Below are 27,093 nucleotides of genomic sequence, written 5' to 3'. Positions count from 1 at the left end.
TAGATCTTACTATATCTTAAAACAGACAGGGTGTGTGTCACTCTGGAATATCCTCAGGCTTTGAGCGTGGTGTTAGGTGCACAGCCAAACAGAATAACAGTCCTTGAAGAATGGTTATATCCCATTATGGTACATACTGCTGTATTTTACTGTGGCTGAACGGTGTGTGTGTGTGTGTGTGTGTGTGTGTGTGTGTGTGTGTGTGTGTGTGTGTGTGTATACACACACACACACACACACACACACACAAGGGGGACACATTCGTGGTGATTATGAATTATTACACAAAAACTATAGTTACATGCTCTTAAATCATTTTGTTTTAAAGGAAGCTTTTTAATATTTTTGTTTTTGTTAAGAGTATACAATGCACAGATGCTTTACCCTGTGGAGTCACATATTGAGACACCCGCTTGAAAACAAGTCTACGTTGACTTCTTTGAAAAGTTCAGCCTTGAAAATATATGTTCCTCTGTGCCCCAAATTGAGGAAATTGAGTGCATTTAGTTAAAACAAGAGAATCATTACAGCATCCAGAAGGGAGATTAATAAACTCACTCATTGGAGTAGAGGCAAGAATTTAAAAGAGCAGCCTTCCTTTTAAAGACTCATGGAAATGCTTGAGAAACCCTGTGCAAGTGTTTAAATTAACTTTTCATAACATTATACAGCTTGCTGTTTTAGCAAAAATAGGGACTGAGGGGATTTTATTTGTTTATACAATAGGTTCTACTCGGGACAGGAGGTAGAGCCTTCATAGAGGGGGGGAAAGCTTAATTCAGAAGTGAAACCCATTCCTATTTTTTTCCCTTTCATCTTGTCTTTTACATAAATTTACTGAACCGTGTTGATTCTTGATGTGGTTGACAGGACAATGAGAACGAGTTGTGCTGACAGGTGAACGTGCTCTGAGTTCTAGCACCCCTGGCTTGTAGCTCCAGAGCAGAACTGTTTTGAAAAATGCCAAGTTGTAACTTGTACAAGAAGTCAGAGCAAGTTTTATCAATAAAGCACATCCTTCATTCTCTGAAGTAGTAATGAATGCCTTTCTTGGCTGCTAGGGTTGGGGTTTTTTTGTTTTTGTGTGTGTGTGTGTGATACAATTTAAAAATTGTGAGGTGGAATTTAATGTTTGTGTCTATAAACTTAAAACACACAAGTATGTGTGTATTTAATAAAATGCTTAATTCTCAAAGAATACTAGTAACTGGCTCAAAGTGAGCAGAGGGATATGGCCATTTCTCGTCTAAATTGCTCTTATTTTCCACTGACATTATCAAGTACCTTGTATATAGCTAGGAATAAAATTCCAAACAGCTATGTTAGCTGTACTTTGAGCACACTCAACTGTTTTTTTTTTTTTGTTTGTTTGTTTTTGTTTTTTTTTTTTTACTGAGACATTTTAGAGTTTCCCCAAAGACTGACTGGTTGCGAATGGACCCATCCTTTCAAACAGAAGAGGTGGTCTCCTTAGAACAAAGTTGTTTTACCATGACAATTGATCGTTTGTTTGTTTTTTTGTTTTTGGTGGGGGGGCACGAAGAGGGAGTGTTTAAATCAGATTAAATTAATGTTCTTTAAAAATACCAGTTGGATAGCCATGAAAAATGAAATTGTCTAGCTGCTTAACATGAACATGCTTCGATCCTGTGACAGAGAAACCTCTTCCTAAAGGTTGGAGGGTTTTTTTTTTGTTTGTTTGTTTTTTTCCCCAGCACAATGGGGTTTATTGGGAGAGGGGGTCACAGGCGGTGGGGGGAAGAGTCTGCCATCTTCTCAAGAGGCCTCATCAGTTTGCACTGTTGCAGCCCTTCCCCATGAGGGGCAGGACCCATGTCCATGGTGGGCGGGGGCTGGCACATCTGTCCCCTGGGCCTGGAATCAGCCGACCATGAGAGGTAGTCAGGACCGAATGGTCCCCTGGCTCAACCCATGAAGTTGATGACGACGAGGTGCAGGATGGTGCTGGTGAAGAGGAAGTCGGCGAAGGCCCGTTCTAGTGAGATGCCCTGGAAGTCGCCTTTGTTCTGTGGATTGATCTGGATCCTCAGGCAAATGCCCAGGATGAAGCCGCCCATGGCGGAGATGAAGCCGCTGAGGAAGGAGTTGAAGGGGAAGGTGCCCACACCCAGGCAGTAGCCAAACTGCAGCGCCCACCTCAGCAGTACGTAGAGCAGATACGCGTCAACGATAAAGCCGATTCAATCCTTGGGCCTTTTGCTGAGACTGCTCACTTGGGTGACAATTATAATGATTTTTTGGTTGTCAAAAATACCTTCTGATTTTTAGCTGGTAATGGATAAAGAACAGCAATTTCTTTTTCACATGTGTCACCAACTAGCTGTCACTAGGTTAAAAAATATTTATTGCCAATCTGGTGTAGAGATGAAAAGGGGGTGAGCACCAAATAACTTTATCCCCCAAATTACTGAACATTTCATAATCTATGGAAACAGTTGGGTAAATCTTAACTAATTCTCTCTGCCAATTCAGCGATGTGACCCCACTATTTTAGTCTAGTCTATTAGATTTTTATAATGGGTGACACCATCATTCAAGACGAGCAAAATACTCAGAATTATTTTATTAATAAAAAGAAAGAGAAAAGGAACAAAACAAACAGTCAGTTAAGTCGCACTCTCTTCTGTACGTATCTGTGGGGAACTTTTCCATGGAGGTTAAATCTCTGAGAGCAGGCTTACCCGAGGTGGAGTCACTATTCTCTAGCTAAGCTAAGACGAAAGTATGGAATGAATTCTGTGTTAGTGTATCGGTGATGACTAAAACAAAGGCAATTTCATTAACAGTCAGTTAATACCCTGGGTGATAGTGGCTTGTATTTTAAATACAATGTATTTGAAAATGAACATCATAAGAGGAACTTACACCACTTTTAAGCGTTTAAGGAATAAACAAATGAAAGTTTTCACCTTTATGTGGAAATGAGAGGTTAGAAGTAACCAAAACACTTCCCAACTACCATATATACTCGATCATAAACTGGTTAGTTTATAAGCCGACCCCACCCCAAGATGGATAAGTAAAAACGGAAAATTTTTATGACCCATTCATATAATATATGACCCTATAATTCAGAGGTTGGCAAACTTTGGCTCCCAGGCCATCAGAATAAGGTGCTGACGGGCCAAGATGGTTTGTTTACCTTTAGCATCCGCAGGCACGGAGGTAAACCTAAGTAAACAAAGGTTTCAGAGTAGCAGCCGTGTTAGTCTGTATTCGCAAAAAGAAAAGGAGTACCTGTGGCACCTTAGAGACTAACAGTGTCCCGGTGCACCAGCTGCTTACCCTGATGGGCCGAGACAGCAACTGGTGGGGAAATTTTTGTGGGGGAGAAGCTGGGGGTTGGGGAGTAACCCCCGTGACCCCACCCCTAGATCGGGACCCCCCCCAAACTCTCCCCATCCCATCCCTTCCCACCTTAGCTGGGGAAGGCCAGGGGAGGATGTCTCTGGCCTGGCTGCAGCCTGCTCAGCCGGGTGGGCCAGGCCAGGCGATGCGGCCGCAGCCTGCTCGGGCTCCGGAGCTAAAGCTGCTTCGGAGGCTGGGGGGAGAACAGTGTGGCCAGAAGCGGAGAGACTCTGGCCCTGCCTCTTCCCTTCTGGTTCTGCAGGCTGTGCTACCTCTCGTTGCCCCCTCTGATGGGGGGAGGGGCTGTGTCCCACCTCTCCCTCTCTATACTCATTTATAACCCGACCTCCTTCTCTGATGCTTCCTTTTTTACTAAAAAATTGGGCTTATGAACGAGTATATACAGTGTATATGGGTTTTTCATAAAGTTAAATAAAGACTTTAGAATACTTTATAAAACAATTCAATTTCCATAAGAATATTTCTAGAATTCTCTGTGTGGGTTTAAACTGAAGGGGTTGGTTTTTTTTTAATTAAGAGAGAAGTGGGAAAGAGAAAGTAACAAGAGGCTCCTTGCTCCCCTTTTTGTCGATTTTTAAAACCAGGTACTATGAATCACTTGTGTGTAAAATCTTAGAATATCTTCCCATCCCTTAAAGGTGTCCTGCTCTTTGAGAAGGCACTTCTGTTGGCTAGTTGTGACAGTCTACATTAGCTTCAGTTATAGTCCTACCAAACGTTCTATTCAAGGCAAAAACCACAATCATTAGTACTTAGATATCTCTCCCTAACAAAATATAAAACTATATTAAAGCAAAATTGAAGCTATAAAGCTGCATTCCAGAATCTGTGCAATCACACATGGAGGAGATCAATACTAATTTATAACCAGGGAAGAGAGATTCTCCTTAAAGCTTTTTATGCCTGTCTCTTACTAGGAGAAAGCAGAGTTTTCAATTAACTTTTAAATTACCTTGAACATTTCACTAATTCTCCCCCCCATCCCCCAAAAAATTAAAAATGTAAGCCCATGAGCTATAATTCTCTAAGCATCATGTGTATGAAATTGTAATAATCTTCTTCTGAATTTTAGGAAAAGTGAAGACAATATGTAAATTGTTAGTTAAAAATTGTTCTAACTATTATGGTTGCAAAGATAACTTTCCAAATGTGAATCCAAACATAAACCAAAGGGGAGTGTTTGTTTTCCCTTAAATTGGCAGGCAGACAGCTTGCAGCACCTCTACCACTTGTTGATAAAGGCAGCAAAATGAAATTAACAATACTGGTCATTTTCATGGCTGCTGCTGCTCTGAACCCTGTGGCACCAGTGCCACTCTCAGTAATCCATGTTAATTTCACCCAGTAAGAAATCCCATCACCCTTCCCCATCTGAGTTGTTGATAGCTGAGTTTCTCACCAGAGCACTGGCTACTAGACTTCTGTGGTGGTTTGCTTCTTCCTCACCCAGCCTTTCATGTTACTCAGGGCCAAAAGGCTTAGGTCTTGGGATAATAGCGGGTGTCTGAAAATTAAATCCTTTACTTCTAAATTGGGGCTCACAGAATTTTACCAGTCTTGCCCCAGCCTAGTCTCTCTTTTCTTGCCCACAGTTTTGCAAGTGGATGAAACATTTTTATGCAAATGTTGAAGCATCCAATTTTCTGGTGCAGCTGGGTAGACATCTAAGTTACTTATGGTGGTCCCTATAGTTATACTTTTCCTGCAGATTGTGGATGCAAAAAAGAGCAGTGTTTACAAAATCTGGCTTAAATAGGCTTTGTCCCCACTAATAATGTCCCAAGTCAAGCAGTCCCCCGAGTCAAATTCCTAAACCGTTCTTGAATAGCAAAATAAGTGAATGATTGATCCTTTCCGGTACAATTCTTAATTCCTTTTTAGGATCCGTTTTTGCCTCTGCATCATTTTGATCTATTTTGAGGGACTTTTACTTGGAGGCTTGTAAATGGAGAAGCAGACAACTTTCTATCTCTGTTTAAGAAAACCGATAACTCATTCAGCAAGGTTTATTTTTAATGCCCGTTAGAGTAATTGCACTGGTGTAATGTGAACTCAGTCTTGGCTGTACTGGTTCTGCAGGGCCAACAAGACTAAAATAAATATTGTAATATAAAAATGACTCCAAATTCACCCGGGGGCAGATCTCAGTAAGACTTTTTTACATAGTCACTTTTAGTGCCCATATTCAGAGTCACACAGAAAAACATGTGATTATTATGTTGGTGTAAGGTGTATGCAGAGCTTGGAGTTTCCATCCTGTGAGAAACACTTGGTTTTTGTCCCAACGTTGAGATGAAAAGTAAGAAGTTGGAAAATTTTCATGGGACAAAATATTTTCAAAAATTTTATTTTGGAAATGTCAGCAGGTTTCATTTTGGCATTTTCAATAGAAAAGAAACATTTTGCCATTGAAGAAATTTTGAAATATTTCATTTCAGTTGGTTGAACTGACCTGAAGCTCTTAGTTTGGAATCAGTCCAGCATTAAACTGCACTCCTTTATTGAGGCATAATATTATGGCAGATATATTCTATAGCTCTGCTTGTTTTCTGTTTCTTTAAGGCTAATGGGCTGTTCACCTTGACTTAAAAAAAAGAAAAATAATAAAATCCCATAACTCGGGCTCTGGTATAGCACAGCACTATTTTTCAGTGGAGTTCTGTTGGGAGTGGTGGTTTTTATAACTTACTTCTGAAAAGTACAGTATGTACCTCTGTTTTTCCTTGTGTTTGTAATGAGATCATTTGTACGTTCCCTAAGTAGCGCTGGGTATGTTTTTTTTTTTTTTTTGGGATGGTTGAGTTGTGAATAAAAGTGAACTTCAAAGCTTTATAAAAAGCAATACTGAGGACTAGATAGTGGATTCGCAAAAAGAAAAGGAGTACTTGTGGCACCTTAGAGACTAACAAATTTTGTTAGTCTCTAAGGTGCCACAAGTACTCCTTTTCTTTTTGCGAATACAGACTAACATGGCTGCTACTCTGAAACCTGTAGATAGTGGATTGGAAGCAATCCTTAAGTAAGGAGCAGCATGTAGTTGTGCTTGTTCTGCGAGTAGGCCATGGACCAGATCTGGATCCTGAGCCTGTCTTGTTGCTGTTTGCCTCCCTCTCCTGGAGGCAGGGGAAGTAATCTTTGCCAGTCCTGTACACAGCATGGATTACTTCCCCTTTAAGACAGTTCATTTGTGCTGGTTGGTATGTTTGGAGCATGGGGTTGGTGGGGGAATCAAGGCTCCATTCACTCCCTGTCCTTTCCTATCTGTGTCATACTCGCTCTGTAGAGGCTGCAGTCCTTGTGCTGTGACTCATAATGTGGGTTGTTTGCACTGGAGGATAAGGGGAATGGATTTATGCATGTTGGTCCCCTGCACAGGTGTGTACAGTGGGCCACAGTATAGCCCCAAAGGAATAAAATAATATATGTTAAAAACATGAAAAAAACCCACCCTTTTTATAGGGAATAAAATGCCTGGGTGACACCATGCTCGATTTGCTTTAAGATTTTAAATTCCTTTTTGTAAAGTTTCCAATCAAGACCTTTAATTCTTGCCTTGCAACACTTGATGTCACAAACTCCTAAAACAACAGTGGGGAATACCCTTTCTGTTCAGAGTAGGTGTGAAGTAGTATAACCCTGCTACCAAGATGAATATAGAATGATTAATTCAAATCTCAATTGGTGCTGAAATATTTTTTGTTAATAATCTGGGATATTAAACAATGGTGTCTCTCTTACCATGGGGAGACTTTAGAGTCTTTTTTTCTGTTAGTTTTTAAATCTGCGGGTCACTTTATTAACTCTTAGTAGACCATCACATAAAAGGATAACAGCAAACATTTATGAAAAAGGAATGGAAGAGGAGTTGGACAGGAAGTTGGCAGATCTCGGTTCTAATCCAGGCTCTGCCTGAGACTTGTTTTATAATCTTGGGCAAGTCATTTGACACCTTTCAATTTAGTTCCCATCTGCAAAATGGAGAGAATACCTATTTCATGGGTGAGGTCCAGCTTAATCTGTTGACATTTCTTAAGTACTGGGGTATCCTTGAGATGGAATATCATCACTTCACTTTTATATAGTACTTTCTTTCTGCTCCTTTTTAGTGCATTTAAAACTCAAATTGTGACTTAAGCTTTTTAACTCTTTTTGCATAATCCACAGTGGCTGAAATCCTGTCCCCATTAAAGTCAAGGAATTATATTTTTGACAGATTTCTGGCATGAGATACCAAATTTATAATCCATAGTTTTATAGGTATTTACTTGTTTATATCTCCATTTGGTTCCGACTATAATGATGCAGTTGTGTGCACCCTTTAGCTAATTTTGGACTGTGTGGTAAATCCATCTTATTGTCAAAAGCACAATTTGCATCAAACCACTCTTCTCATCTAGCACCTGTTCCTGCACCAATTAAAATCACTGGGGTCACGATTCAACCCTGAAGCAGCCGCAGCAACTTTATAATGGGCTGTGTCTTGTAGTTTGTCAGCAGTGATACTGGCTTTAATTAAGATGGCAAAAATTAACCAGCTGTGTTGGCTTAATCCAGCTTTATTTCACTCCCTTACTCAGTGGACTACGCACAGAGGTTTTGTTGTCCCATCTTCAACGGGAGGTGGCTTTGTTAATTGGGTGACATCGCCATTAGGTTTTCTTTCAGTTCCAGTGAGTTGCGTGTTCTCTCTCTTGTAGGTGAAATTATTTGTTCTACTGCTTCTCTGCTTAAGAAGTTTGTGTGTAAATATTTTTTGAAGAAAAACTAAAATATTTAGATAGTTGCTTCCTCCATTCAGTCCAACACTAAAGAGGATATTTTTACTACCATGACTCCAGGCCCTTAAACGAACTAATTTATCCATCTGCCCTGGTTTTTCCTTTCTCTCTGTGCCAAGAGAACGGGGTTATGGCAGGCCATCCTTCCATCTCTTCCACATGGATTTCTTTCCATGTGACACCTCAGTATGCATTTTGCCAATGACATCACCTGTATGTGGTATTGAAGAGTACTGGAGTTTAACGTGTGTGTGTGTGTGGGGGGGGGGAATGCAGTAGGGTCTCTTTAAATATTGTAAACTAACTTTTATAAAATATTTTATTGAAAATGCTTTCAAAATCGAGTTTATTTTGGGTAATCTACAAGTTGCCATATCCTATAGGCAGTCTCCATTGTTGGCTGCTGTGGACTTCCAATTACATTTGTGCTTCTAGGTAACTCAGATGCTTTTGAAAATCCTACCCAAAATATTCAGAACATTTTTGTTCAAGGAAACATATGTTACTCTGTGTCTTAGTTTGATACTGTTGTTTAATGTGTCTGCTATACCCACTTCTTTGGTAGGACTAAATATGCTTAGGGCTTTCAGAATAGATGCATTCTTGCGGGTCCTAAAGTCAGACAAATCCAATGGACCATGAACCTGTCATTAAACTCCCTGATTTGAGAACATGGTGGAATGAATCAATGTCATTCCCATTTTGAACATCATGTGCTTAATAGCAATTTGTTCAACAAAGCAGTTGGGTAGGAGTCTTTTCTTTACCGGCAGTTCCATGCAAGCTAAATAGTTCTTTGCACCATGCAGTTCTGAGCTTCCCAAATTAATGCAGCCTTTCATATTTTATGAGAGAGAATTCCATGTGTGTGAGAGTCCATAGAGCTTTCAAAATATGCACTCTCAGAACTCCTAATGCTTTGTAGGGTTTGGCAAATATGGAGTGCTGTAAAAAAGATGTTTGTTGATATCAAAATACTATGGACAAGTAGCTTAAAGCTTGCCATCTTGCAAGTCTGTAAAACACAGAATATTATACCACCCAGTCTGATAAGAACCTGTTTTCATCAGAGCTGATTTTACATAGCAGCTCAAAAGGGCAGAAATATTTCTGTCCAAACTCGGCCTGGTATTCTGTCCATATTCCCTCTGTCTATTTTTGCCTCACCTCAAACATGAGTTGGATAAATGATGTTCTTCAGATACAACATATGGCAAATGTATTCTTCAGACTCTTCCACCCATAATGAACTTCTTGTTTAAGTCCCTTCAATATAAACCGGTCTAAGTATGAAACTGAGAGCTGCATTTTCTCAATTTTTTTTCTGCAAACTTCTTCGAAACCAGTCTGCTTGCCATTTTGGCCCATTCTCTTTTTATCCTTCTCCTCTATAGACTGGGTGTGGCCCAAGGGGTTTGATTTATTTTACCTTTCCTAAGTCTCCATCAGAATTCCTTAACTCCCCATTGTATTCCGGAGGCTCCTATTCATAGCAAATATCACTACTACTGGGGAAGTCTCTCAACTGGCAAGACTGGGAGAATCCAAATCCAAATTCCTGGATTTGACAAACTCATCAACAAATTTGTATTGTATCCTTATTCCCTGTTACTTATGCATTCATCTGCAGATACAGTATTTCAAAACTACTGGCATAAGTCAAACATTTTCAAACCGCTTTTAAAGATTGCTGAACTGCATATCTTCCTCCTCTTTATTTATTTTTAAGGGCATTTACCAGTTTATAGAAGGCTCCTTTTATGCTTTTTTAAGTTGGAGCATAAAAGATTCTGGAAGCAACTGGAGAGAACAGGTTTTTTAAAAAATTTCTATTCCAAATAATGTGCCTGCTTTTGAAGAGCCCCATCCCTCAGAACAATGGCTGAGTATGTGGAGGGGGGAAGGGGTGGGTTTTTTTTTTTGTTTTTTTTTTTTTTTGCTCACTTGAACACTCAGCATACTTGAATTATTACCCCCTATCCATGTGAACTGAATAAATAAAACAGTCATGAGGAGAAGTAAGAACATTCTGTTTACATGCTCACATGGAAGCCTTGAAGTTGACAGGTAGCTCGTCAGCAGCCTTCCGCATCTGAGAATCAAAATGCAATGCGTGATCAGGAGAACTAACGTGTGGTTTTAAGGGGAGAATACTTATTTTTTCCTTAAATAGCGTGCACAATTATACCGTACAAAAAACCGATTATAATAATACTTCACACATACAGGGTTCTTTCTCTGTGGACCTCCAAGTATTTTATAAAATGCATGAACATTATCCCATTTTACAGTTTGGGAAACTGTGGCATGGAGCTGAAACGAATTTCCATGCATCACACAATAAGCCAAAATAGAGCTGTAAATAGAATCCTACTCTTTATAGCATTTTGTTTTCTTTAAAATTCACCTAAGAAACGTAAATGGTGTCATAATGAAATGTATGAACATGTTATTTCTGTTTTCTGATTGAGAAATAAAACATGAAAGCTGTTAATGGATCTTGTTATCTGCATTGCTTCTGTCAGGGTGAAGATGGGTTAAAACTGTGTGTGTATGTGAGGGAGAAGGAGAAAAAATGAATGAGTTTTCTGTGGTGAGAGAATGAGGTGTTTTTTGTTTTGGGATTTACAAAAAAGCATTTTGGTCCAGAGACTTGAAACAGTCCACTATTTAAGATTAAAAGGAAAGAGAATTAGATCCAGCTATGAGTAATAGTTATGATTCCATTTACAGACTTAATAGTGGGCTTAGAACATCTTGTTTTTTTTAACGAAAGCGTTGTCTGAGTCTTTCATCAAATGCTTTTGTAAACCTCAAAGGTGCAAAAACTTCTTCTTTTTTTTTTTTTAAAGGCATGTCCTGCGTAGCTTGATTATCCCCTTTTTGGGGGTCCATGTGCCTCTCTGCTCTTCTGCATCTAAACTCTGAAAAAGTAGCGGGTTTCTCAGCTAAAAAATATACCAGGGACTCCAAAGGAAAAAAGATTCTGGTCTCAGCTGTCGAAAACCTGATACTGGGATACTGCGGATAATGTGCACTTCTGTGAGCAGTTTGAACCCTGCCACTGGTGACAGCTGACCTACTTACTCAAACCTTGTGGAAGAGAACTATTCTCCCCCCTTCCCCCCCCCCCCGCCTTCAAGTACTGTGACATGCATGGCTGCCATTGCAGTGTTCCAGAAGCTGCTTAAACTGGCTCCTAGCAAAACAGTTTGTTGTATAATAAATCTTCTGTGTCTTTTAGTGTAATTAGTATAGTCGCAGTGTTAAAAATAGCACCTTGGCAATGTGTGAATGCATTGCATAAGGGGCGGGAAGCAGGGGGAGCTGGGTTTGCAAGGACCCTTTGGCTTAAAGTTCTAAGTCTGTAGCAGGAGAGTGTCTCCAGTGGCTCTCTAACAAGAGGCTGCAGTCACTTTTGCTCAAAGGAAATTTTTATTTTTGCAGTCTTTACTATTTAAGGATTTCCCACTAACACTGAAGAAATTGCATTGTGAAAAGGTTACAAACAAAAAATGTATACACGCATCCCTCTGCATGACTTCATTTTGTGTTTCAAAAAGTTAAGATTTTTTTTAAATTATTTGAAGGCGAAGTGTGTGTGTGTGTGTGTGTGTGTGTGTGTGTGTGTGTGTGTGTGCGCACGCACGCGCGTGCAGACATTGGTATTGCAATTGATTCATAATATCTAATTGCTTTATTGTCTTATTCATTGCTAACTAATAGTTACTCCCCTTCCAATGTTAGTGGAGACCTAGTACTTTAGAACCCAGATTTTTTTTTTCTGAAACAAAATGGGGAAAAGAGATGGCAAATGCAAGTCTGTAATGGTTTGTCATTCATCATTTGAAGAGGCAGCCAATTCTGCTTTGTTTGCTTCTAGGAAAAGGAGATTTTTGAGTGCTTGGGGTCAGAATGAAAATGATTCCAGAGTGAATTTGGAGGCAATTGCTTTCTGTGCTTGGCTAGCTGTGGGATGGGTTTTTCCAGGAGAGAGGAAAACATATTTCACCATGGTTTTTGTCTTGTGAAGACAAAATAACAACTCTCTTATTAAGCACCTGCTATTTTAATTGACTCCACTAAACTAAAATTGAAATTATGATCAAAATAGGGGTTGCTGGCTGAATAAATGAGGAAATCCCAACCTTAATGGCTAGAACTTTCCTCTCTAAAATCAAAAAGATTGCTCTTTTTTGAGTATTTTCAGGGCACAAAAATATGGGATGAAACTGTGGACTTACTGAAGTCAAAAGCAAAACTCTCAGTGGGGTAGAGTGACCAGACAGCAAATGTGAAAAATCAGGACGGGAGTGGGGGGGTAATAGAAGCCTATATAAGGAAGAGACCCAAAAATTGGGACTGTCCCTATAAAATCGGGACATCTGGTCACCGTACAGTGGGGTCAGGATTTTGCCCCTCAAGTGCCCCTCAGTCCTCTGTGTGCAGTTGGAGGTTGTGGTCTGAGCACAGGATTGGAAACCAGGAAGTCCCTTCGTTCTAAACGCAGCGCTTACACAGGTTTCAGAGTAGCAACCGTGTTAGTCTGTATTCACAAAAAGAAAAGGAGTACTTGTGGCACCTTAGAGACTAACAAATTTATTTGAGCATAAGCTTTCGTGAGCTACAGCTCACTTCATTGGATGCATTCAGTAGAAAATACAGTGGGGAGATTTTATATACACAGAGAACATGAAACAATGGGTGTTACCTCCCTTGCTCTCCTGCTGGTAATAGCTCACCTTTCCTGATCATTCTTGTTACAGTGTGTATGGTAACATCCATTGTTTCATGTTCTCTGTTTATATAAAATTTCCCCACTGTATTTTCCACTGTATGCATCCGATGAAGTGAGCTGTAGCTCACGAAAGCTTATGCTCGGATAAATTTGTTAGTCTCTAAGGTGTGCCACAAGCTCTTACACAGAATCCCACTGTACATTTGGGAAGGTTGTTCTAAAGCTATTTCATGTTTGTAAAACATTCCAGAAGTTTTGGGAAGTATCTTTTTATTTTATTTTATTTTTTATTTATTTATTGGTACAAATCAGTGGCATCATTATAGCACTTAAAACAGGGATTCTCAAACTGGGGGGTTAGGACCCCTCAGGGGGTCGCCAAGTTGTTACATGGGGGGTCATGAGCTGCCAGTCTGAAATGAGTCAGTCTGCAAAACTAAATGAAAGGAAATAAAAAGTTAAAGATAACAATATGTTACAACCTTTAATTTTTTCCATAATCCGTATACAGTAAGACACCCTGAGGCCTGTCTTTAGGAATCGTGATCAGACAGCAAGTTCTTATAACAATATACATGTGTAGTTTTTAGCCACCATCACGTACCAGTTTCAAACTTGCGATGTTTGTTTGTTTTCTTAAGAGTAATATAAAGACAATGTAAACCAAATATGGTATATCCCCATTACTAGAACAGATGCACATGGGACCAGCTGACTATTATACCTCTGCACATTAAAAGAAAATACTTAAAATTGCCAGGGAGTAATTTTCTCCACCCTTCTCCTTTTTTTTTTTTAAATGTTCGGGTTTAACAAAGAAATTCTGAAGTTTAAGTTTAGGTGATGTAAGGGACTGCGGAAGACTTTGTTACGGCCTAGCTAGGGAACTTCCGCTTTCTCGAGCCGAGAGGTTACTGTGGGACATAGATAGCTGCTTCGTTATTTTGGGATAGAGTTAGTTTTTGAAGGACACAGCCGCTTTGTTATTGTAGGAGATAGTTCTTGAAGGACACAGCTGCTTTGCATGGCCCTTCGCCAGGTAGTAGAAAGCCCCCCTTTAAGAAGCACCTAACTTTTTATATTCATGAGCTGTTTTTGTGTAGTGCTTATTAACGCTGACTGTCTGCCCCTCCGTTGGACTCCATCCCAGGCAGAGCTCCGGTGTGCTGGGTTCCCCACCTCTGTGACTGCAACGCTGGGAGTCCCTGTTGCAGGTGGGTCACTAACCTTCAGTAAAGCCAATAACTCACAGCTGTGTGTAAGCCTCGTTTTTCTCAGAGTACTCCTGCCGGACCTGTGGTGCTTTGAGCACTGTGGCCCAGAACAGGTGAGAAGAATAGTACCAGCTTACAGCTGCACACAAGACAGGTGCCTGTTAGGTGAAGTGATGAGACCTCCTGCTTTCTCAGATTTTTTTGGAGTGTTATGATGTAGTGAGCTTTACATCTTTTAGACCACATGTGCACTACATATATTGGCCACTTGAGAAAAAAGGTGGGTTTTTTTCTTGATTAAGTCCCATTAAATGTTAATATTTTAGTAATAACGTTGATCTTTATAAGAAATAATGAAGAAATAGATTTGTGTTAATCAATACATTGCCTAGTCTATAAAACTGGCTAAAGAATTACAAAGAACTATTTTGTATGATCTAGACAAAATAATACTTAAAATATTGGAGTTTCATGTGTGATAACTTTCAAGGAAATGTACTTTACTGTAAATATAGACCTTTTTTAAGCTCCCATTTTCTAAGGAGCCTGACAAAGTGAAGCTGTTGATTTCTCCCCCTCCCCCACCACTCCTTTTCAAAATCACAGCTTTAGTTTTCAGGTTGAATTTAACATTTTAAGGTAAATACTCTCCCTCACCCCCCTTTATTCATGATTTGAAATTTAACAAAACCCATCTCTTCCTGTATCGTGGTATCTATGTAGGAGTACCATGCTTTGATGTGATCTTGATGTAGTTTTAAGGTTGTTAGACACAGTAACACATTTAAAGAAGCTTTGAATTTTGTCTGGTGGGGACTTGAAAGTGGTACAGTATAGTCTAGCCATTCATCAAACAACACTTTTGTTAGAGGTAATCGCTCCAACTGCTCCAATTTTCAGACATCCTTATAATATAAGGATAGTAAATATTGCTTCTTGGTTACCGTTCAAGGAATGAGTGCTCGGAAGTTTTCTAGTCCTGTAAACATTTGTATTAGTCCACGAAAGTATTCCTAGCTGTGATATTGTAGGTGAAGAGATACAGGACTTTAAACCACATTCTGATTATGATCTCATTTTCTATACCCACCTCAGTTAAATGCTGACATAATATTAGTAGCTGACGTATGTCTGTCTGTCTCTGTCTTGGAACTAGATTTTTTCAAAAGAGCTCAGCTCTTGGTTAGGCATCTAAGTTAACTGGCTAGATTGTGGGGATGGGTGCTGAGTGCTCTTGAAAATCCAGCCTCTTCATTTAGATGCCTAAGTGAGAGAGCTGTTGAATCTGTATGAAAAGCTGACCCTGCTATTAACTCTTAATTATGTGATACTGGGTTCTAAGCTTTCAGAAGATGTACAGCTTCAGCATTGGCTTGGGGGTTCCCAGTCTAGTAGTTTTTGAGATAGCAGCTACTACAATCATGTTGAATGGTGGGGTTGGGGAGGGTAGAGAGATAAGCCAGTAAACAGAAGAACATGATTTTAATGTCCAGTTTCTTGAGATCTGGGAAGCTGTAAACAAATATTGAGCTCTAGACTCGCACAGGACTTGTGTTTTATAATGCCCAACTTCTAGGTGGTGCCCAGGATTCCTATACAACGCCTGGGTAGAGTTTGGTGTCTAAGAATGGGATTCATAAAAGCCAGCACGCTAAGTGGGGAGCTGCCTAAGGTAGTCAGTAAAAAATCCGGAGGAGAGGGGGTTTGGCATAAGACCTCCTCCTCCTCCTCTCAAAAAGTTAGCAGCCTACCCCTGGGTTGAAGGGAGCTCCTGTCTCCAGCTGGGAGTCTCTAGCCATGATCCCTCTTCTGCAGTTAGGCACCTAACCTGTTTTTGCAAGAAATGCTGGTGCGGAGGAGCCACGATGGTTAGGGTTTTCACCCTGGTTATGGGAAATCCACTTCATTTCCCCCCCAGCTCCTGCCTGATGTGGAGCAGAGATTTGAATGTGGTTTTGCACCTGTCAAGTGCATGCCCTAATGTGACCCAGAGGCTCCTTAGCAAAGTGATCTTTGTTCTTTGCAAGCAACTCTCACCTCAGATCTGACAATTCGCTACAGTAAACATGTGTCTTACAGGATATTTATCCATAAAGAGTAACTTGTAAGGCCTTTACAGAAAGCTCATAACTTGTTAAGATTCATTATCATTGTAAGATGTATTTATGACTATTTAAGGAATAATATAATCTGAAATATGCTTTATGCATTTGGAGTAAAAATTAGTCACCAGGGGATGACACATCTCGGTGATGGGCATTCAAGCGGGAGGGACGTAGATCACCCTGGTTAGTTGGTGATCTAATGAAAGGCTCAGTACTCTTGCCTTGCTTTATCCAAGACTTTCAATGGAAAACCATCAGAGACAAATACAAACAATGAAGGCCATTTGGAGGTAAAAAGGGAAGAGTACAACAGTTTTTTCCACCAAATGCATCCGATGAAGTGAGCTGTAGCTCACAAAAGCTTATGCTCTAATAAATTTGTTAGTCTCTCTAAGGTGCCACAAGTACTCCTTTTCTTTTTGCGAATACAGACTAACACAGCTGCTACTCTGAAACCTGTACAACAGATGATCACTGTGCCTATGAATAAAGACAAAAGATGGTTTTAGTATGCCACAGAGTGGGGAAAGGCACTCTGAATCCTTTTGCTCAGGAGACATCTTGGGGAATAGGCATGTTCTCATGGAAAAATTGGATTTTAGTTCATATGAAGCCAGCTAGCTCTGTAATACACTGAGCTTTGAAGGTGGGGAGCTATTTTTTTTTAAGATAGGAAAGGTAAACTATTGGTAAGTGTAGATCCAGGTTTGTGTTATGATTTTGTTTTGAATTGTAACCCTTTGTTTCCACCTCTCTTGGTTTTAGTTAACTCTCCAATCTTTCTTAAATAAACCTACTTTTGTTTTATTTATAAGTGCTCACAAGTGCTGTTGTGGGGTGTGTTTGTTTTTTAACACATGAGCAGTGATTTTAAACGGGGATGTACTGCTTAGCTGGGTGTAGAGGATCTGGAGTTTCTGTGAGTAACCAGGGGCTGGATATCGCATGGAAATGATTGAAAGGGACTCGGGGAGCGGGCACACCTATTGTAACCTGCAAAGCAAAGACAGGGCTGCCATAGCCCAGAGGAAAGTGCGTAAGTGGCTAACAGACTGGTGATGTTAGGGAGCTACCATCCCTATCACCACGGGCAAGCCTGCCTTGTTTGAGGCAGCGGTTGACAAGATGACTCGCAGTACAGGGTTCCCTGAGAATTGTCACAGCTAACCACTGGACTATAGAGGAGTTTTCACTCTACTCCCAGCCCATTGACTATTCAATTATTTATATACAGCAGAACAGTGTCAACAGGAGAGAGTGAAGGAATACTACTCCAGAATATACCATGGTCCATTGGTTAGGGCAGTCAACTCAGAAGTATGAAACTCAGATTCAAATTTCTGATGCACATCCGTGCACATCGGGTAGAGGGGGAATTGAACCTGGGTCTCCTACATCTTGGGCAACTACCTGTGGGAATACCTAGTTTGAGGACCCGGTGGGGCTTAAGCATGAGACGGTGGCCTGGATGCCTAGACTGAGGCAGCTGTGTGCATACTAACCAGCAGACCCTTACGCACCTAGGTGTGCTGGATGGCAGCTGAGCAGTAGTTTTGAGGTTCTCAATGGCACCTAAAAGTTGGATGTAGGCACCTAAAATGGCAGTTAGGTGCCTAAGTCCTTTTATGGATCTGAGCCTGAGTATGTACCACTTGCTCTGTATCCTTAGAAAGCTCTGATTCTTAGCTTTCCAATATACGTAACTTATTATTCATTTCTATGCCTGACTGTTCTCAAAACATAATTCATTGAGTGGTCCCTTGGGATAGCAGTGCTTTTTAAGCACTTGAGGTGTAAATATGTCAGCTTTCAAACTAGTGGACCCCTCGTTCCTTGCAGTATTACATTTAGAGTGAAGTGTTCTCTTCTTTTCGCTTTGAAACTTTTAACCACATATTTGGGTATTTTTTTTTTTAACTGCTAGGTGTAGTCATGACTTCAGTGGCTTTAATTAGCTAGTACTAGTGCTTCCTCTGCTCTTTGTGATTTCTGTATTTAGCTCCCAGATACCTGATAATTTAAGGATGATTCTAAAATTGAGTCTCTGAACTGAGAAATGTGTTTCTGTTCACAGTATGGGTTAAACTGAAATGTTTGCATGCTGCTGGTTACTATATGTTGCCAAGACTTCAGCAAGTATATTTTAACTCTCCTGAATATTTGGATATTCCAGTTTCCAGCACAGTGTGTGTGTGTGTGTGTGTGTGTGTGGGGGGGGGGGGGAATCACACATCAAAAAGCCTTCAACTGCCGAGTGGTATTTTAAGAGTTTGGCAGCCTTATAGTGTGGATGCTCTGACAACTTCTGGAAGCCAGATCGCATAAGCCTTGAAACATACAGGGCTGGATTCTCTACTCAGAACCAGACCCTCTACGTCAATTGGCTAGCAGGGAATGGACTTGTCAGAGGAGAGATCTTGGCTGGCCCAGGTGTGCTGGATTTGGGCTCTGCGTCTGCCAGCCACCTCCACTGTGACATGTGGGCCTGGTGGGTAGGTGTGGCAGCGTCACTTTTCCACTGATGCACTCAATAAAGGATCTTGTGTTCTTGGAGCAAGTCTGAGGTGCTTGGAAGGAGCTCTAACTTGTGTTCGCTCTGAGAGCGGAGTTCAGGCACAGGAAAAACTTAATCCTATAAAATTAATGGGATTGAGAACTAAAGTTTCTGCCGATGTCTATTGAACTCACTGGGAGTCTTTCAATTTTCTTTAGTAGAATTCAGATTCAGGGCCTTTAGATATATTACTGGTGCATCACCTCACTGTTCTCATCAATGCCTGGTTCTCATCACTCTTGTCATGATATTTATCCATGAGGGGGCATATCATAAATCATTGGAAAGCTAATAACTCACTGGTCATTAATATTCTTAATGATGTACATACGGTTAACCCACAAAGATCTTTACAGATGCACTGGAAATATGTGACTGGAATGAGTTTTCAACCAGGCATGTCGGGGGGATTGATAAACAGGTTTTCTTCATACAAAATGAATGAAGACAGCACCTCATACCAGGCATAGCCAAATTCAGTGGGCTAATCATTTGTATTGGCAGTTGCAGGAAGAGATCATTTACATTGTAAAAATCATTAGCGGGTGAGGGACCAGCATGGAGTCTATACCAGACAGCATGATATCTACACCCAGTGGTGGAAAAGAACTTTAGCCCGTCACACTGGAGAAGTTTGTAAATAAACTATAGCTGATGACTTGTTTTAGTCTTAGAAGCGTGTTTTACTTTGGCTTGTATCCATTTTTACCTTTATTCTTTCTACTTGGTATCCCACAAACCTATGCACAGCGGGTTACAATTCTGGGAATCCCAGCAGGTTGTCACGGTAGTCGAAGCACAAATATCAAGTCCATTTCGCCATTTAAAAGTGATGTATTAGGTCTGTGTGGTTCTGAATCAGACCTGACTGTACAGCTTGTTGGTGTCATGCTGTGAATTGACGGTCTGTGCAGAATAATCTTGTTTAAAACATGAGACTTGTTTCCTTTTATCTCCTTTTTCTTCCCCTTGCTCTCCCTCCTCCTCACCCCGCCACCTTTCTACTTCCTCTTAGGTTCAGCCATGAATCCTCAACATTCCTATAGCTTTGCTTTTTAAAAAAAATCTTGTAGACACAAACAATATTAATCATTCTAAATCAAAATGATTTTGGGCATGTTACCTAAATCTTAACATAGTAAGGCTTTGACATCCTTCTAGAAATGGGTTACTACTGTTTTTCCTGTAGATGAGTTAGACCTGTATTTTAAAAAAAACAAAAAACATTTAAAGCCCTACAGTAGTTCAAAAAGCACTTTCCTCTATTCAGTGCTGTAGTCACTGTAACTTTGAATACTTCCTTTTCACTTCTTGAATACTTAACATTATACAATGGTAAGTAGAGGGGGGAAGAACCAGCGCGTGCTTGCTCGCTTGCTCTCTCTCTCTTTTTAAAAGCCAAAATAGACCCTCCCTAACTTGGACTTCAATTCTTTCACAAAAATCCGTTTCACCCTGCTTTCCAAGAGAGGTCTTGCCTCTTTTGCCCCCCAAAATAATTCAGTAATCTGCAAGAAATATTACCCTAAATAATTATAACTGAGCTGCCTTTGTCAAATACGTAAACAAAATATTCCTCTATAATGTATTCTTGCTTTGGTAACTTGCTGACTTCAGTAACTTGGGATGGATGTCCTAATGATTGTGTGTGTGGGGGGGGGAAGGGAGAGGAAAGGAGAGGAGGGGATGTTGTGTATTACCTGTCTTTTTAATGGATGATCCTACTAAAGGGGAATAGTAAACCCATTTCATGTGAGTGCCTGAATGGGATTAATGAGGAATAGATGCATGTGGCTCCTTTGTTGAGTGGTGACAGATTTTTGGGGCCTTGCAGGCCTGTTTCTCCATTGGAGGAGAAATCAATGATGTGGAATCTGGTTATACTCTTAGTGCAACTTGGTTTGATTGATGTATATAGTGCAAACTACAAATATGAAGGTAAACCCCTTCTGGAATTAGTCTAAACACCAATGTCTGTCTCCAGGGGAACACCTCCTGTCTCAAGAACTGACACTGATTAGATAAATTAAGGCAGTGAGGCAAACTTCCTTCTTGTTTGCCACAGTCCCACCCTTGTCCCCCCCCAATACTGATGACAACAATACAGGCTTCCCCCCCCCCCCCCCGACTGAGCTTTACTTGCATGTCAAGACAAAGAACTTGAGACTTCTAACAGTGCTATCTAGTGATGCCTCCCATAACGGCATGCATGAGCAAGGTGTCCTGAGTGTGGAAGGAAGGAGGTGAGCAGTGTAACTCAATACACATGTGCTGCAGCCTTTGTTACAGTGGATCAATTGTATAGTGATTTTCCTTGTCTGTCCCTGCTTAATGTGTGGCAAATTCAAATTAACTATCTTGTTCTTTGTAGGGATTATCCCGAAGGCCAGCTTTCATTAATACTTGGTAACTGTAGAATGAAGCTTGAGGTGAATCAGTGAACTGTGTATTTCAAAAGTAAATACAGTAAAAGGAAACAAAAACCTTCTATAATGACAGGTTTCAGAGTAGCAGCCGTGTTAGTCTGCTGGCACATGATGGCATATATCACACTGGTAGATGTGCAGGTGAATGAGCCTCTGATAGTGTGGCTGATGTGATTAGGCCCTATGATGGTGTCCCCTGAATAGATATGTGGACCAAGCTGGCAACGGGCTTTGTTGTCAGGATAGGTTCCTGGGTTAGTGGTTCTGTTGTGTGTTGTGTGATTGCTGGTGAGTATTTGCTTCAGGTTGGGGGGTTGTCTGTAAGCAAGGACTGGCCTGTTTCCCAAGATCTGTGAGAGTGATGGGTCGTCCTTCAGGATAGGTTGTAGATATTTAACGATGTGTTGGAAAGGTTTTAGTTGGGGGCTGAAGGTGATGGCTAGTGGCGTTCTGTTATTTTCTTTGTTGGGCTGTCCTGTAGTAGGTGACTTTTGGCTCTGTCAGTCTGTCAAAAACCAGTCGGAGAACGCTTCAATCTCTCCGGTCACTCGATTACAGACCTGAGGGTGGCTATCCTTCAACAAAAAAACTTCAAAAACAGACTCCAAGGAGAGACTGCTGAATTGGAATTAATTTGCAAACTGGATACAATTAACTTAGGCTTGAACAGAGACTGGGAATGGATGAGTCATTAAACAAAGTAAAACTATTTCCCCATGTTTTCTCCCCCACTGTTCCTCAGATGTTCTTGTTAACTGCTGGAAATGGCCTATCTTGCTTATCACCATGAAAGGTTTTCCTCCTCCCCCCCACCCCCCGCTGCTGGTGATGGCTCATCTTAAGTGATCACTCTCCTTGCAGTGTGTATGGTAAAACCCATTGTTTCATGTTCTCTGTGTGTGTGTATATAAATCTCTCCCCTGTATTTTCCACCAAATGCATCCGATGAAGTGAGCTGTAGCTCACGAAAGCTTATGCTCAAATAAATTTGTTAGTCTCTAAGGTGCCACAAGTCCTCCTTTTCTTTTTGTGAAAACCTTCTTTACACACTTAATGGATTGTTGACCGGATGACATCTGCTGCCACTTTTTATGTGCAAGTTACCTGTTACAAAGTGAACGCTTTTTGGGCTTCTAATGGGTATTCTTCAGTATGATTTGAAGTATTCCAGATGCAATGAATTAATCAGAAACAATTTACATGTGGAATACTTAATTTGTTGACAGTGTGCTCTTTTCATTGTACAGAACACCAATAAGAAAAGGTCCCACCTGTTTACATTCTAATCTAATATGGAAAACTGCTAATGTTTGAGGCTTGTGCCTAACCCAGCTCTGTCAGGAGCGTCTGTTCAAATGTGCTACTTCAACCCAAGTTCAAATGTGCTAAAAAAACGCACTGATTTTGATGCTAACGTGAACGTGAATGCAGTTATTTTAAATTTGTCAGAATTTGGATTTGGATTTCAACTGACCAGTCTTCTGTGCAATTTTTCACCATTTTATTAAAGGAACTGTGACGTCTCTTCTATGAACATAAATGTGGTTTCAAAATCTGAATCTTTGATATTTTTTTTTTTAAACTGCTGGAAGAGAAGGAGGAACTCTGTTTCCATCAGCCACGTTTCAGTCTCCTCTTCCAGTTCTGGGCTCGACCTCTGACTTTCTATGTGGGTCCTGTTGTAGTGGTTAAATGATGAAAATGTCCCGTAGCTTCTCTGAATTGTTTTTTGTCCTTGTGTGGTTTCAATTCTTCATTAATTAGATTGAGCTATCCTGAGACTGCGACAATGTCATCAGTTTGTAATCTGAGACCCCTTTGCAACCACCTTTGGTAACTCTTGTAAACTGAGTGAGACTTTGTAGTTTCTTATTGTAATAAAATACTCTCTCTGTTTTTTTGATTTCAGTGTGCATTATGGTAGCTGGATGCAACTACAGTAGAGACACAGTCTTCCCGAGTGCTCTCCAAGTAGTATGGAGATCATAAGATGTCAACCTCCTTTTCTGACTTAAAAACAAAACAGCAAACAAAAGTTGATGTTAGTTATGGGATACTTTTTGAACTCCTCACAATGTGCTTTAGGAATGTGCAGATACTACTGTTGTCTCACAGAGCGTTAAACTATAGGGTGAATGCCAACACAAGTTTAGAATCATTAAACCTCATCTTTTATATTTGGTCTCTGAGCAAACAGCAAAGAATTTTTTGTCCTTCCTTTTCTCTGCATTCTTAGATGGGTTCTTCAACAACTTGGACACAATATTTTTGCAGTTTTCTTTTCAGCAGTCGGATCAATAGTATTAACACACTATCCCTGTATCAATGCTTGTGGCTGTTATCAGATTATCGCCATTACCGGCCATTTTACATTTGATATCAATGATGATCCTTCAATTCTTCCTTTGTTTTTTTAAGTCTACTTCCTACAGTATGTAGCAGTAGACTTGTAAATCCCAAATGTGTTAGAAGAGGATATCCAGAGTGAAGTGTGCTTTAAGTTTTGGTACACTTGGTTATTAATATGAAAGAATGTTTTATCATTCTCATCAAGTTTTTTTTCTTACTTTTGTGGTTGTCTTTTATAGTGTAAACACTAATTGTTTGCCGCTTTTTGGGTGCTGATGAACAGAGATTGCTCTTGAATAAAGCAGATGTCCAAGATCTGCTAAAATAAATACTTAAATTATTGCAGTTTGTTTTGATGATCATGAGGGCATCAAAAATATCACACTTGCAGGTTCATCAAAATTGTTAGTATTCTGCTCTTCTACTTCTCCAGGCAAAGTTTTCATTCATTGCACATTAGACCTTGGGAATCCAGGGAAACTAGTTTTCTGTACTTTTTAAAAATGAGCACAAATCCTTTTTATCTTGCTACTTAACAACTCTTGACCACGTTTACCTTTTTTTTAAATGTGAAAAATTTGGTTTTAATTACTTCAGTCTAGTCATTTGCCCCCTGCTTTCTTTAGCTTTAGTTAGGTTGAATCAGATACATTCTGCTTAGTAATCACTAACAGTTAATCACCCATCTGCAGTGTTGATCAGCCGCTTTCACATTTACTACATTTACAGAAGATGCAACCAAGTAGTAAATCCAACACTGCGAAAACTGAAAAATAAGACAAGTTACCCAGTTCTGTGTAGATGCACGTTATCAAATGCCTTGCCTGCTTTCCAGAAATACGTATGTGCTAGCAAACTGTGCTCTCCTAATGGTTCATAACTCCACCATCTCTCCTTAAACATCTGAAGATGATTGATTCAACACTCTGTACATATCTCACTCTCCAGTCTCACAAACTTCTCTATATCCTTTTCCTTTTAGGTTTCTAGGTAAGTTTGTAACTTTCTGTATTATGTCCTAACAGGCCAAATAATCATAATAAGAAACTTGATATTTTCATAAATTTCCTTTTAGTTTTTTTAAGAATAATTTTCATTGACAGATTGAAATTGGAACCTAATGGTTTTTAGTTACCTAAAATAAGTTAGGTTCCCCCTTAGTAATTCAGACACACTGAAAAGGTAGCACAAAAATCCCCAAACATGGTATTGTATTACTACAAGGCTGTGGGGAGGGAAAACTTGTTTAACAATCTTGTTTGCCTCATAGAATTTTTCCTCCTTTCTTCTTCAATACAGTAGCCCCTGCCAGCCCCTGTATTGCTTTTCAGCTCCCTTCCTCTCCCCCTGTCCCTTTTTGTAGGTGTATTATTGGTTTTTTGTAGCATTGTGCACATAAGAATTGTACTACGGAAGGTTACTGCAGCATGACTTAAACACTTGTTAACAATCTGATGGTTGTCAGAGAGGCTATGGAGTTCTGAACAGTTGGGGATTTATGCTGTGGTTGTTTTGTCTCAGAACTTATCTGATATGAAACTCACTAACACATTGCATAACTTGTTTAATCATTTTGAACTTTCCATCTGATCACATGATTTAGCACAATCCTCTTCAAGGTTCATCTTGGCTGAAAATTTCAAAATATATTTCTGAAACAGTTCTAGCATCAAACAACAAAATGTGACTTAAGTAAATTAGTAGACAAATAGTTACTGTTTTCCAGTTTTAGAAACATGACTTATGATATGTAAAGAGAATTCAGCTCAACCCAGATAATTGTTAATTTAGTATAGAGTAGAAAATAATGAGGAGGATGAGCATCAGATTGTGCAAGTGAAAGTTCGGATACCCTATTTCCTAAAAAGATGGCTTCTGCACTACATTATCTAAAGGTCCATTCCACTGTTCATCAAGTGGATAGGAAATTTTTTTCAAATAGGATGATCTCCTGGTGGTTGAGGCTTTTTTAAATCAGAAAGTCATGAGTTGTTTAGACGGTTGCAAAGAGTTGGGCAGGTGGTGCCTTTGCAAATAGATGCGGTAGAATATTTCTACTCTGTATCATGTAAATTTTTTTTATTTAAACACACTCACAAAATAATGGTCTTCCCACGTGCCAAAGCTTTGAAGCAGAGTATTGCAGTAAGGACTATTTTATTACTAAGTTGTCACTAACATGACAAAATATAAAATATCCACTAATACATCATCATGAAATAATACCATGAATAATTAAAATGATCATGGTCAAAATGATGTTTAATCCATATGTGTGTGTTTGTATTATCTGTCTTGCTAACTTGTAAAATCCACTCATTTTGCAATAGTCACCCTCTAATATGTGTAAATTAAACTCTTCAGTAAGTTTATTTAAACTTCTCCATTGAAGACAGCGCAACTACACTAAAATGTAATACACTTAACATTTCCTTAATGGTGGAAGAGGTGAGATGTGTGTGTTTCTGTTTTTAGTTCTGCATGCGCGCGCGCGCACACAAAATTCTCAAGTATTTTTTACTAAGCACTTGATAGAATGTCTAGTACCTTTTATTTTGCAATGTAATTGAGGCTGGAATGGTATGATGTGGAATGTGGGATAGATAGCAGCATAAGACTGAGAACAGGAGTGTACACTCAATAGAAAGTGAGAGATGACAAGGTAATCGATCAATAATGAATATACAAGCAAAGTGTAGGTGAACATCTCTGTAGCAGAAGTACAGTAGCAAATCTACTAAGCAAATCTATTTTTGTATAGAGATCCCTTTAATTTTACCTTGAATTTGAGGTGTGAAATTCCCCGTGCTGCACCTCCACCCCTCCCAAAAAACCCTTCTCTCCCCACACTTCCTTTTTCTAGTAGAAGATGATAACCCAAGTCTAGGAAATTGGATTTCACCATGCAGATGCTCATTTGAGTGGGAACTAGACAGACGTTAATCTTTGATCTCTGAAGTTAAGCTGCAAAGAGGGGAGTAGAATGGGGGCAATGCCAGGGTTCAGTACAATATTTTGGTCACTCTACAGTAGCAGATATGGGATTTCTGCTACTGTAGAGGTGCAGCTAAATTTTAAAGGGTGCAGCTAAATTTTAAAACTACTTGTAATACGTATTCAAAACTGTGAGTGGGAGGAGCAAAGCTGCAAACAGTATATCAAAGTGCATTGTTGTTATGTTCAGAAAAGTGACTCCATAAAAATTGCACTTTTTTCCCCAGTAGGTCAGCTCCACGTGTTTTGGGTTTTTTTTCATAGTTGAATCGACTTGTTTTTACTGCTAAATCAAATTTTATGTATTTATTTATTTTTTTCACTCCTTTTAGCACTGAAGAACTAACAGGGGTCTGGGAAAGTTAGCTGTGTTCTTTTGTGGCTCAGAAATGATGATCAGAATTGTAAATGAAGTTTCAGCTGCGGAATCTTTACTGCTGGTGGTAAGTCAGCCAGAAAGAACATGACTTGACTTTCAAAGTCCGGGTGGAATTTTCAGTAATAGCAGTTACAGTTACAAACCAACCTTTTAGTTAAAAACTGAG

The 27,093-nt window shown here is 39.8% G+C and overlaps 1 protein-coding gene and 1 long non-coding RNA gene across 3 annotated transcripts in view; both read left to right on the top strand.

The window, feature by feature from the left end:
- PPP3CA (protein phosphatase 3 catalytic subunit alpha) overlaps positions 1-27,093 on the top strand; it is a 345,008-nt gene that overhangs the window by 25,565 nt on the left and 292,350 nt on the right. The window lies entirely within an intron of this gene.
- LOC122459781 lies at positions 1,417-16,534 on the top strand. The gene is made up of 3 exons (XR_006280687.1): positions 1,417-1,979; positions 13,899-13,904; positions 16,524-16,534. It is a non-coding gene; the product is annotated as an uncharacterized LOC122459781 (long non-coding RNA).

Source organism: Dermochelys coriacea, chromosome 4 (genome assembly GCF_009764565.3).
Source record: "Dermochelys coriacea isolate rDerCor1 chromosome 4, rDerCor1.pri.v4, whole genome shotgun sequence".
Classification (NCBI taxonomy): domain Eukaryota; kingdom Metazoa; phylum Chordata; order Testudines; family Dermochelyidae; genus Dermochelys; species Dermochelys coriacea.
Note: the sequence above shows the minus strand (reverse complement) of the source record. Positions and strands in the feature narration are given on the sequence as shown.